Source organism: Oryctolagus cuniculus, chromosome 6 (genome assembly GCF_964237555.1).
Source record: "Oryctolagus cuniculus chromosome 6, mOryCun1.1, whole genome shotgun sequence".
Classification (NCBI taxonomy): Eukaryota; Metazoa; Chordata; class Mammalia; order Lagomorpha; family Leporidae; genus Oryctolagus; species Oryctolagus cuniculus.
This window is the reverse complement of record NC_091437.1, coordinates 122705968-122719395: the sequence shown is the minus strand read 5'-3', so window position 1 is coordinate 122719395 and position 13428 is coordinate 122705968. Positions and strand designations below refer to the sequence as shown.

The 13428-nt window shown below is 36.0% G+C and overlaps 1 protein-coding gene and 1 long non-coding RNA gene across 2 annotated transcripts in view; one reads left to right on the top strand and one right to left on the bottom strand.

Moving 5' to 3' along the window:
• Nucleotides 1–13428, bottom strand: part of CPQ (carboxypeptidase Q) — a gene marked incomplete at its 5' end in the record, with an annotated part of 478153 nt that overhangs the window by 118108 nt on the left and 346617 nt on the right.
• LOC103348094 (uncharacterized) lies at nt 10398–13232 on the top strand. Its single transcript, XR_516530.4, has 3 exons — nt 10398–10501; nt 10686–10959; nt 11836–13232. It is a non-coding gene; the product is annotated as an uncharacterized lncRNA (long non-coding RNA).

Sequence of the window (13428 nt, the reverse complement as noted above, 5' to 3'; positions counted from 1 at the left end):
TGTGAAGGCAGAAATCTCCCAGTAAAAGTACAAAGGATATCCAAAGTAAATAATAGGAACATTTATTGGAAAATGGGGGGCCAATTCACTACTTATTAATGATAACCTTGAATATAAATGGCCTCAACTTTCCCATAAAAAGGTACAGACAGGCAGAATGAATTAAAAAACAGTATCCATCTATTGCTGCCTACAAGAAATACATCTCACCAACAAAGATACACACAGACTAAAAGTGAAAAGACGGAAAAAGATATTCCATGCTTACATAAACCAAAAAAGAACAAGAATATCCATTTTAGTATCAGACAAAATAGACTATATCACAAAAACTGTTAAAAGAGACATAGAAGGGCACTATGTAATGATTAAGGGATCAATTCAAAAGGAAGTTGTGACTATAATAAACATATATGCATCCAATTACAGGGCACCCATCTATTTAAAAGAAATGTTAATGGATCTAAAGGTAAACATAGACTCCAATACAATACTAATGAGGACTTCAACACCCCACTTTCAGCAATGGTCAGATCAAAAAAAAAAAAAAAAAAAAACACCAAAAACCAAAAAACAGAAAATCAGCAAAGAAACAATAGAGTTAATTGATACTATAGACCAAATGGACTTAACCAGATATATACAGAACTTTCCACCCCATAGTTTCAGAATACACATACTTCTCATCAGTGCATGTTATTTTCTCTGGGATAGAAAACACAGAGCAAATCTCAGCAAATTCAAAAAATATAAAAGTCATACCATGCCTCTACCCTGACCACATGTAATAAAGCTGGAAATCAACAACTCAAGAATCTCTAGGACATATACAAACACATGGAGACTGAACAACATACTCCTAGATGAACAGTGGATCATAAAATAAATTAAAAGAGAAATTAAAAAATTTCTGGAAATGAATGAAGATGATGATACAACTTATCAAAACAGGAACTTGATGTAGGCACCTATTGCTATAAACTTTCCTCTTAACACTGCTTTTGCTGTATCCCATGAGTTTTGGTATGTTGTGCTGTTATCCTCATTTACTTTCAGAAAGTTTTTGATTTCTCTTTTGATTTCTTCTATGACCCAGTGTTCATTCAGAAGCATGTTGTTCAATCTCCATGTGTTTGCACATGCTCTAGGGATTCCTGAGTTGCTAATTTCCAACTTCATTCCCCTATGGTCTGAGAAGCTGCATCGTATGATTCTAATTCTTTTGAATTTGCTGAGACTTGCTATATGGCCTAGTATGTGGTCAATCCTAGAGTAGGTTCCATGTACTGCTGAGAAGAATGTAAATTCTTTAAGTGCAGGATGAAAAGTTCTGTAGATATCTGTTAGATCCATTTGGACTATAGTGTCATTTAAATCTACTGTCTCCTTGTTGATCTTCTGTCTGGTTGATCTGTCTATTTCTGAGAGTGGAGTATTGAAGTCCCCCAGTACTACTGTATTGGAGTCTAAGTCTCCCTTTCAGTTTCTTAACATATCTTTTAAATAAACCTGTGCCCTGTAATTAGGTGCATATACTTTGATAATCATTATATCTTCCTGTTGATTTGACCCCTTAATCATTATATAATGCCCCTCTTTGTCTCTCTTAACAGTTTTTGCGGTAAAGTTTATTTCGTCCGATATTAAGATGGCTACGCCCACTCTTTTTTCATTTCTGTTGGCATGGTATATCTTTTCCCAGCCTTTCACTTTCAGTCTGTATGCATCTTTGTTGGAAAGATGTGTTTCTTGTAAGCAGCAAATAGATGGGTTTTGTTCCTTAAGCCAGTCAGCCAATCTGTGTCTTTTAACTGGACAGCTGAAGCCATTAACGTTCAGTGTGACTATTAATAAGTAGTAACTTTGCCCTGCCATTCCCCAAAGATATTTTCTAATATATGCTTTGAACTTCCTGTGATCTTTTGCTGTAAGGTTTGCTTTCTTCACCTTCTTTCATATTGATGACTGTGTTTCTGTGTGTAGCACATATTTAAGCATCTTTTGCAGGGCTGGATGAGTGGTGACAAATTCTTTCAATTTCTGTTTGCTATGAAAGGTCTTCATTTCACCCTCATTCACAAATGAGAGCTTTGTATGATATAATATTCTGGGCTGGACGTTTTTCTCTCTTAGTACCTGGGCTTTATCTCACCATTCCTTCCTAGCCTGTAAGGTTTCTGATGAGAAGTCTGCTATGAGTCAAATTGGAGATCCTCTGAGAGCAATCTGACATTACTCTCTTGCACATTATAGAATCTTTTCTTTATGTTTCACTGTGGTGAGTTTGATTACAACGTTTCATGGTGAGGATCTCTTTTGGTCATGTTTAGTAGGGGTTCTATGAGCTTCCTGTACTAGGATGTATCTGTCCTTCTCCAAACCCAATCAAAATACCATGGACATTCTTCACAGATATAATCAAACTATTCTGAAATACATATGGAAACACAACAGACCCCAAATAGTTAAAGCAATTCTATACAACAAAAGCAAAGTTGGAGGCATCCCAATACCAGATTTCAAGACATTCTACAGGGCAGTTATAATCAAAACAACCTGCTACTGCCAAAAAATATAGACATGTGGACTCATGGAACAGAATAGAAATCCAGAAATCAATCCATTTATCTACACACAACTTAGCTTTGACAAAGGAGCTAAAATAAATCCCTGGAGCAAGGACAGTCTCTTCAACAGATGATGCTGGGGAACTGGATCTCCACGTGCAGAAGCATGAGGCAAGACCCCAACTTACACCTTACACAAAAATCCACTCAAAATGGATCAAAGACCTAAATCTGTGACCCAGTAACATCATATTATTAGAGAACATTGGGAAAATCATGCAAGATCTTGAATAGGCAAAGTTCTTGGAAAAGACACCAGAAGCATAAGCAATCAAAGCCAAAACTGGTTACATTAGAAAAGTGAAGGTGGAACCCAAGGAATGAGAAAAAATTAGCAAAATATGAAACTGATAAAGGAGTTTTAGCCAGAATATATAAAGGGCTCAAGCAATTCAAGAAGAACAAAACAAACCAGTTAGGAAATGGGCAAAGAACTTGAATAGGTATTTTTCAAAAAAGGAAATTCAAATGACCAACAGACAGAGGAAAAAATTCTCAGATCACTTGCCATCATAGAATTGCAAATCTAAATCACAATGAGGTTCACCTCATCCCACTTACAATGGCTTTCATACAGAAATCAACAAACAACGAATGCTGGTGAGGATGTAGGGAGAAAGCTACCCTAATCTGATGTTTGTGGGAATGCAAATTCATATAGTTACTGTGGAAGACAGTATGGAGATATCTCAGAAATCTTAATATAGACTTACCACATGGGCCAACTATCTCACTCCAGGAATTTACCAGAAGGAAATGAAATAGGCATATGAAAGAGTTATTTGGATCCCCTTACTTATTGCAACTCAATTCATAATAGCTAAGGCATGGAAACAACCCCAATGTTTATCAGTTGAAGACTCGATAAAGAAAGTTTGGTATATGTACACCAAGAATACTACACAGCATTAAAAAATGATATCCTGTCATGTGCAACAAAATAGATGCAAATAGAAACCATTATACTTTATGAAATAATCTAGTCCCCAAATGACAACTACCATATATTCTCCTTGATCTGTGGTAACTGACAGATTACCTGAGAGATATCAATAGAAGTGAAACTGACACTTTGAGATGCAAGGATTTTGGACTGCCCTTATCTCCACTATTGAGATACAGTTTTTTATTAATATTATTTGTTGAACTCTTTACTTGGTGTAGGGTTAATCTTATGTGTATAAAGTTATTTGAAAATAGATCTTTGCAAAAAAATAAGAATGGGAATAGGAGAGGGAGGGTAAGGTGGGTAGAATCACTACATTGCTAAATTTTTATGTATGAAATACATGGAGTTTGAATACCTTAAAAGGTTTCTAGGTAAAAAAAAATGATACAGGCTGGCTAAATGGATTTTTTTTTAAAAAAAGACCAACCTATTGGCTGCCTTAAGAAACACACCTCACTGACATTAATACACACAAATTGGAAGTTAAAGGATGGAAAAACATATACCATAACAACAGAAAGCAAAGAAGAGCAGGAATAGCCATTCTGATATCAGACAAACTAGACTTTACCACTAAAACTGTTAAAAGAGACAAAAAGAGGCATTAAGTAATGATTAAGGGATCGATTCAACAGGAAGATGTGATAATAATAAATATATGTGCATTCAATGCCATTTTCCAGGCTATTTAAAATAAATGTTAATGGATCTAAGTAAATATCTAGACTCCAATACAGTAATAATGGGGGACTTCAACACCCTACTTTAATCAATGAACAGATAAACTAGACAAAAATAATCACCAAACAACAGAGCTAATCTACACTATGGACCACATGGATTGAATTGGTATTTTCAGGACATTTCATTCCACGGTTGGAAAATATACATTTTTTTATCAGTGCAGGAACTTTCTCAAGGATAAACCATAGGCTAGGCCATAGAGCAAGTCTCAACAAATTTAAAAAATTAAAATCATACCAAGTTTCTTTTCTGACCACAATGGATGAAGCTGGAAATCAACAACTTAAGAAACTGTAGAAAATATGCAAACACATGGAGACTGAATTCCATTCTCCTAAATGAACAGTGGGTTACAGAAGAAATCAAAAGGGAAATTCAAAAATTCCTGGGATTGGTAAAGCTAACAACACAATATATAAAAACTTATGGGATACTGCAAAAACCGTGTTAAGAGGGAAGTTTATAGCAATTATTGCCTACATCAGGAAGTTGGAAAGGCATCAAATAAGTGATCTAACATTGCATCTCAAGGACACAGAAAAAAAGAAAAAACTAGATTTAAAATTATTAGGAGAAAATAAATAATTAAAATTAGAGAAGAAATAAAATTGAAGGAAAAAATGATACAAAAGATTAGTAAAATGAAGAGTTGTTTTTTTTTTTTGAAAAAATAAACAAAATTGATGCATTTCAATCCAACTAACCAAAAAAAGGAGGTGGGCAGACAGAAGAAGAAACAAATTAATAAAATCTGAGATGAAATAATAGATGTTACAACAGGTATTACAGAAATAAAAACAATCATTAAGAATTACTACAAATAGCTATAAGCCAACAAATTAGATAATCCAGAAGAAATGGACAGATTTAATATATAATCTATAATTGAATCATGAAGACAGAAAATGTAAATAGATCAATAACTAAGTCAGAGACTGAATTAGTAACAAAGTCCTGCCAACAAAGTAAAGACCAGGACCAGATGGCTTCACTGCTAAATAACACCAAACTTTTAAAGAAGAACTAATTTCAATTCTTTTTAAACTATTAAAAGCAATTGAAAGGAAGAAAATCTTCCCAAACTCCTTCTATGAGTCCAGCATCACCTTAATTTCAAAACCATAGATACAACAAAGGGAACTATAGACCAATATTCCTGATGAGCATAGATACAAAAATTATTAATAAAATAGTGGCTAATTAAATCCAACAACACATCAGAAAGATCATTCACTTGGACCAAGTGGGATTTATCATTGGTATGTAGGTTGGTTCTACATATGCAAGTCAATAATATGAGGCATCACATTAACAAACTAAAGAATAAAAACCATATGATTATCTCAATAGATGCAGAGAAAGCATTTGTTAAAATACAACATCCTTTCATGATAAAAACCTTAAGAAAATTGTGTATAGAAGAAACATTCATCAACACAATCAAAGCAATATATGACAAATCCACAGCCAGTATCTCATTGAATGAGTAAAAGTTGGAAGCATTTCCATTAAGATCCCAAACCAGGCAAGGGATGCCCACTCTCAAAATTGTTATTCAACATAGTTATGGAAGTTTTAGCCACAGCCATTAGGCAGGAAATTAAATCAACGGGACACAAATTGGACAGGAAGAAGTCAAAATATCCCTATTTGCAGATGAAGTGATTCTATACCTAGGGAAAACAAGACTCCACTAAGAGACTATCAGAACTCATAAAAGAATTTGGTATAGTTGCAGTCTATAAAAACAACAAACAAATATCAATAGCCTTTATATACACTGACAATCCCATGGCTGAGAAAGAACTTGTAAGATCAGCACCATTCATTACAAAAAATGTTAAATATTATGCAATATATTTAAACAAGAATATGAAAAATATCTACAATGAAAATTAAAAAAAATTAAATTCACATTGTACATGTGAATAAGATTTGCCAGTTATTTTGGAAAAGGACTGCTGTGGATAGCCGGGTCAAGTATACCTGTCTTCTTTAGAGACCAAATATGAAAAATCCCTGGGAACTTGAAGCCTATAGTGAAATGGTATTATAAATTTTTAATAAAGAATGCTTAATTTTAAATTTAAAAGGAAATAGAAAAAGACACTAAAAATGGAAAAATCTTTCATGTTTGTGGATTGGAAGAATAAGTATTATCAAAATGTTCATATTACCCAAAGCAATTTACAGATTCAATGCAATCCCAATCAAAACACCAATGACAGTCTTCTCACATCTCAAAAAAATGATGCAAAAAATCATATGGAAACACAATAGACCTCGAATAGTTAAAGCTATTACTGTCTTCCATAATGGTTGTACTAGCTCACAATACCAGATATCAAGACTACTACAGAGTAATTATAAACAAAACAGCCTTGTGCTATACATGTAGAATAATGGAACAGAATAGAATCCCCAGAAAATAATCCACATATCTACAACCAACTGATCTTTGACAAAGGAGCTAAAATCAATCCCTGGAGAAAGGACAGTTTTCTTACAAAACGGTGCTGCGATAATTGGATCTTTGCATACAGAAGTATGAAACAAGACCTTTACCTTAAACCTCACACAAAAATCAACTCACAGTGGATCAACAACCTAAATCTATAACCTGATACTCTCAGATTGCTACAGGAAAACATTGGAGAAAGTTTGCAAGACATTGGCATTGGCATGCCTTACACCTTACAAAAAATCAACTCACAGTGGATCAAGAATCTAAATCTACGACCCTCAAATTGCTAGAGGTAAGCATTGGAGAAAGTCTGAAAGATACTGGCATAGGCAAAGACTTCTTGGAAAATATGTCAGAAGCACAATTAAGGCAAAAAATAGACAAATAGGATTACATCAAGCTAAGAAGCTTTTGCACTGCAAAGGAAACAGTAAACAAAGTGTGGAGGCAACTGACAGAATGGAAGAAAATATTTGCAAACTATGCATTCTAGAAAGAGCTCCAGAAACAAAAACACAACAAAACAAACAATTCAGTTAAGAAATGAGCAAAGGACATGAACAAGCATTTTTCAAAGGATGAAATTCAAATGGCTGGCAGACACATGAACAAATGCTGAGGGTAATTAGCCACCAGGGAAACGCAAATCAAAACTACAGTGAGTTTCACCTCCAAAAATCAAAAAACAGTAAATGCTCGTGAGGATGTTTGGAAAAAGGTATCCTAATCCACTACTGGTATGACTATTATGGATGACAGCATGGAGATTTCTCAGAGATCAAAAATACATTTTCCATATGACTTGGCCATCCCACTCCTGGGAATTTACCCAAAGGAAATAAAATCAGCATATAAGCCGGCGCCGTGGCTCAATAGGCTAATCCTCCACCTTGCGGCGCCGGCACACCGGGTTCTAGTCCCGGTTGGGGCGCCGGATTCTGTCCCGGTTGCCCCTCTTCCAGGCCAGCTCTCTGCTATGGCCAGGGAGTGCAGTGGAGGATGGCCCAGGTGCTTGGGCCCTGCACCCCATGGGAGACCAGGAAAAAGCACCTGGCTCCTGGCTCCTGCCAGGATCAGCGCGGTGCGCCGGCTGCAGCGGCGGCCATTGGAGGGTGAACCAACGGCAAAGGAAGACCTTTCTCTCTCTGTCTCTCTCTCTCACTGTCCACTCTGCCTGTCAAAAAAAAAAAAAAAATCAGCATATAAAAGAGTTATCCCCATGTTTATTGCAACTCAATTCACAATAGCTAAGATAAGGAATCAACTCAGATGTCCATCACATGAACTGGATAAAGAAAATATTGTATATATATACTCTGGACTATTATTAAGCCATAAAAAGAATGAAATCCTGTCTTTTACAAAAAAGTGGATGCAACTGGAAATCATTATGCTTAGTGAAATAAGCTAGTCCCAAATATCATATGTTTTCCTGGTTTGCTGCAACAAATATACAGAGTACAAAAAATGCATGTATATGAGCAAAATTGACATTTTGAGATTTGATTACTGTTTAAGCCCTTGTCTATACTCTTAGGATCAGTGGTTATTTTCTACTTACTACTTGTTGAATTCTTTAGTGGAGGGTTAAACTTATGATTCTAAAATAAACTGAAAATATGTCATCATAAAAGTTAAAAGAACAGATAAAAATGGAGGGGCTAGGAGTTTAGGCAGGCTGGAGGGTAGGGTGGGAAGTAACATTATGCGTTTAAATCTGTATATATGAAATATCTGAAATTTGTTTACTTTATATAAATTAAAAAAATAAGAGATTATAAAGCCACGTGTTCAGTTAAGGAAGACAGATTCAAGATTATATACTGTACGATTCCATTTATATGAATTTCAAGAACAAGAGATGTGATAATAATAATAATAATAAAAACATAGTTCTCCTGGTGGAGTCAGTTTGATTACAGGAGGTATAAGGAAATTTTCTAGGATAATGGGAATGCTTTGTGTTTTCATCTGTGTGATAATTTCCCATATTCATTTTCCACATATACATTTAGAAGTATATTTAAAATCTCTGCATTTAAAGAATGCCAATTAAATATCAAAAGTAGCATGAAAAATAATTTACTATATCTGAAAAATCAATAAGCATAAAGCAAAAGCAATGTCCATATAGCTAATCCTCAAGTCATGTTCTAACGTGGACAGTGAGAGAGAGAGAGAGAGAGACCTTAAAACCAGGAGAGAAAATTTTATCTTTTATCAAAAATGAAACTTAGCTCTTTTTTAATAAAAGAAAAATACATATATAAATCATTTATGAGATTTTTCTGCCATGAGCAATAATGGGCTTGGTGGATGGACTTCAAGGATGATTTTTGTTGTAATTAGTCCAAAATATAGTGAAAAGCCCATTTCTTTTTTCAATTATTTTATCTAGTAACTGCCACCAAAATACTTATCGATCTCTGAGAAAAAGTTTGTTTTCTTGGAGAATGTGTTTTAGACATTATTATACAGTTGCATATAAGCTTCAAAATGTGTACACAGCCACAAATAACTTCACATATTTCACTATAATTCAGAAAATTGCTTAGTAATTGTTTAGTATGTTTAGCAAATTCTAGCAGTTGTTATAATAATTGAGCTAGTATTTACAAGAAAGCATAATTATGAAGTAAAGGTAGCTATTCATCTGAATACAATTTTGAAAGGTAGTTTGACAAATTTTGTCATATAATTTTAAACCATGTTAATTTATATTTTCTTTGCATATATTACTAAAAGTATATTATAAACAAAGATGTATTTAGGAAGAAATAGGTAATGAATATTAATGTTAATTTTATTCCCACAAAAGTTTAGTTAACTATGTCCATTAAAATCAATTTTGTAGAAATTTTATTGTCGAAAAATTCTGTGAGGGTGAAAAAGTATACTTCTAGAGCAACAACAATAAGAAATAACAATTTTCTACATACCGTTTTCTCCATAGCATGCACCATGTAAGTTTAGTGAACTTTACTATAAATTCTATCAAATTAGAATGCAAAAAATTATTCATGCATGTTTCTATTAGTATAATCAAAATGCTTCCTGAAAAAATACTTATACTTGAAAACTATATGGCTCAAAATAAAATTTATCTTCTATGTCCTACAAGATCATAAAGAGATTATTGTATGTAATGTGAAAGTATGATTTTTATAATATAGATCAGAGGTCAGAAAACATTTTCTATAAGGAGCCAGATAGTTAATATTTTAAGCTTTGTGGTCTACACAGAATTTCTATTGCATAACCAGCAAACAACATATAAACATTCTTAGATTGTGTCTATGCATAAACAAGTTGCAGACTGGATTTGGTCTATAGGCCAAAATTTGTTAATTCCTGATGTAGATCACTATAGCCATCACTGTAACATGAAATCACTGGAAGAATCATCTAAAAATTTCAAGCCTTTCATTTTTACAGTCACCAAAATAGATTCTCCCCTCTAAAATTTCTTTTCTTGTTTGGTATCACCACTCTGACGCCAAGGGCAAACCTCAAGACTCAGTCACAATCAATATGAAGGGGAGGGGCTGTCCCTTCTCTCCCCTCCTGGTCACTCCTTCAAGTCCAGTTACTTTGCAAAACATCAGACCTCAGTCCTCCCTCATGAGTAACATGCCATAGTCACTTCTCCCTTTTTAACCTCCTTTATTCCATTCAGCACTCTGACAATAACTGAGTCCTTCAGAAGAATAAAACACTGTAAGTAAATAATTTAGAATTTCTCTGTATATTGCTTGTTATACTAGATTTCTTCTGTTTGAGTTTAAAGTGAGTTTTGAGTACAATGTAAGGGCCTTATGGTCAAGGACTGGCTTCTTTTTTTCTTCCTGTGTACTGACGACAGCAAATGTCTCCTGCTCATGCTGGCTGTGTGCACTTGCAGGCAGCTCATGGAGCTGATTTCACTTTGAGCGCCATGGGAGATGAAGACTGCAGGGCAGTTGGTCTCTTGTGCTGTTTGAAGTATTTGGGAAGTGAGAACAAAGTGAAACGGAGACCTCAGAGTGGGCTGCCTCTGCCAAAGATGTGTGCTCCCCTTGTGTGGTGCAGAGCGGATGCTGTGAAGTGGCCGCACAGCCAGGAACTGTATTTCCCAGCCTCTTATGAACTTGAACTATGTGACTAGTTGTTACTAATGAAATGTGAGTGGAAATGAGGTAAGCCACTTCCAGAGCTGTCCCATGAAAGGCTCCCCCTATCCTCCCACCTGCCAGCTGGGTGTTGATGTTCAGGCCATAGTGAAAATCATGTTGGTGAAGAGTCCGTCAACTTGGATCCCTAAATAACTATGTGGAGCAGAGCTACACTGTAGATTGGGTGTTAAATGAGGAAAGAATCAATTTTTAATTGTGTTGAGCCATTAAATTTTGCAGGCTTATTTGTTTCAGCAGTTATCATTACCTTACTTAGAACAAAGGTTCTCTCTGTTACCACTGGAATGAACAGGACTCTGTTAGTCTGTTGGCTTTCAATAATGCTACAGAAAAGTCTAGAGACAATCTCATATATTTCTCTAGTTTGGGACTTGTTATATATTTACTTTTTTATCTATTTTTTTTTGACAGGCAGAGTAGACAGTGAGAGAGAGACAGAGAGAAAGGTCTTCCTTTTCTGTTGGTTCACCCGACAATGGCTGCTGCAGCCGGCGCACCACGCTAATCCAAAGCCAGGAGACAGGTGCTTCTCCTGGTCTCCCATGTGGGTGCAGGGCCTAAGGACTTGGGCCATCCTCCACTGCCTTCCCAGGTCACAGCAGAGAGCTGGCCTGGAAGAGGGGCAATTGGGACAGAATCAAGCACCCCAACTGAGACTAGAACCCGGGGTGCTGGCGCCACAGGTGGAGGATTAGCCTATTGAGCTGCGGCGCTGGCCTAAATATTTACTTTTAAGTTAAATTCACTTCCCTAGAAATAACTGGGGTCTTGACAATGCTTTTATCAACATGTTAATCATAAAAATGCTTAACAAATCCTTTGAAATCGGCTGTATCATGCACAACATGCAGTTTTTTTTTTTTTTTTTTTTTTTTACAGGTGAGATAAGGAACAACTGTAAAACAAAAAGCTGGTGTTTCGCCTTTCTGGGGATTTGTTCTTTCTCTCCCTGAGTATGCAGTGTAGACTCGCCATTTGCATGGAGGCACAATTGTATGAAGGCTACACGGATATCAGCAAGATGAACCAGTTCTGTCACTGTGTATGTGTATCTCTGCCAATCTTTTAGAAGTTTAAAATCAAGTCATTTCTGATTTCATCCATGTATTTGATATGCTACAATGAATGTCAAAACCTTATGGAGAAATCAACCTTCTTTCAGATCTAGGAATTTCAATGGTGAGAAAATTTCAAGTTGGAGCCACTGAAGTTTAAATCCAACCAGACTTTGGAGTAAAGTATATTACAGTGAATGAAAGAGCTTTAGAATACTTCTTTTAGATATTGTAGGGTTTTTTTTTATAAAGTCCAAGATATATAGAATTCAAAACTCTTCCTTAAAAATAATTCAGTTACTCTTTCTGCCCTGAGGGCGAAGCCCAAACTTCAAAGCAAGATTGATATGCCCTGTTCAGACCCCTGTTCACCCCTCTATAGTCTATGCCCCTGCCATCACGCATCTTGCCTTCCATGTAGTCACCCTCAGTTCTTTCCTGTTGCACTAGGATGCAGTATTGTCTCTCATCTCCAGCTGTTGCACAGACAGTTCCCTCTACTAAGGTGTAACACTCACCTCCTCCCTCCTGCCTCTTTTCTTTAGCTTATTTCTACTCAGTTTTCAGGTATCAGATTGCGTGTCACTTCTTCACTTGAGAAGCTTATTCTGATTGTTCTTCAAAGCCAGGTTAGGTAAGCTTCTGGTGTCTTCCAGCAATATTTTACATGATCAGAAGATTTAACATCTTATATTATAATTCAGTTGGTCCATAATATTTCTGATCTCGTACATTTTGCTCTATTAATGATTACTCTTGGGGCTGGTGTTATGGCACAGTGGGTTAATGCCTGCAATGCTGGAATCCCATGCCAGCATCTCATGTCGGTACTGGTTTGATTCCTGGTTGCTCTACTTCTAATCTAGCTCCCTGTTAATGTATCTGAGAAAGCAGCCGAAGATGGCCCTAATCCTTGGGCCCCTGCACCCACATGAGAGAGCCGGATGAAGCTCCTGGCTCTTGACTTCAGTCTGGCCTATCCTTGCTTTTGTGACCATCTAGGGTGTGAATCAGAAGAGAGAAGATCTCTGTCTCTTCCTTTCTCTAGAACTTTGCCTTTAAAATAAATAAATACATACATAAATAAATCTTTTTTCAAAAGTTCTTTTTGTGTGTATGTGCTATTATTCTCCCTGTCCCCTATGTTAGATATGGTCTTGTATTGCTGAACATGATCCTCCACAATCACCTTTTTGCTTCAGGCTACACACTTGCCTAATGCTAGTCTGTATCAAGCCAGGCTCTCTCTCTATTTTCCCAGGTATGAGACCCCTGGATGCTGCCACTCTCAGCACTGTTACAGCAATGATCTTGGTCGACGCAAGGCCTCATGACTTGGTTCTCAAATTTCAGGACTTCTAGGGAGATCTGGGACACTGAGGTATGGAGGAATGGAAGTGGGCTTAGTGGGGAGACA